This window comes from Penaeus monodon, chromosome 33 (assembly GCF_015228065.2).
Source record: "Penaeus monodon isolate SGIC_2016 chromosome 33, NSTDA_Pmon_1, whole genome shotgun sequence".
Taxonomy (NCBI): Eukaryota; Metazoa; Arthropoda; class Malacostraca; order Decapoda; family Penaeidae; genus Penaeus; species Penaeus monodon.
This window is the reverse complement of record NC_051418.1, coordinates 10718688-10719239: the sequence shown is the minus strand read 5'-3', so window position 1 is coordinate 10719239 and position 552 is coordinate 10718688.

The following is a 552-nucleotide window of genomic DNA, read 5'->3' as shown; positions in this document are numbered from 1 at the left end:
AACCACCACGTCGGCTGAGGTCAATCACCTGCCTAGGCGATGACTCCAGGACGTTTGGGTCATTATAGTTTCATCAGCCGAGATCTCTTTTTGGGAGAGGTGGACAGGGGAGAAAAGGGAGGCAGACGAGGGGTAAAGGGGGAGAAGGGGGAAGGGGAGGGAACAGATAAGGTGGAGAAAGGGAGAGTCAAGGGGGAAAGTCAGAAAGAGGGTGAAGGGAGGGGAGCAGACAAGGAGGAAAGTGGGAGAAGGGAGAAGGGAAGCAGACAAAGGGAAAGGGGGAGAAGGTGGCACACAAGGGAGAAAGGGGGTTAGGGGAAGTGGGGGAGTGATGGGAGGTCTCCAGGTGACTTGCGATGTTATTGTCTATTATGAAGAACGCCAGGATACCTTTCAGCTTTGATGAAGACATTTTGTTTTTGGAGAAGTGATTCGGTGTATAATGGGAATAATCAGACGATCATCATGAGTGGTAGTTCCAAGGAGGATATTTTTCAAGTCAGAAGAAAAATATTAAATAACATATGACTCCAAAACAATGAAGGTGTTGGA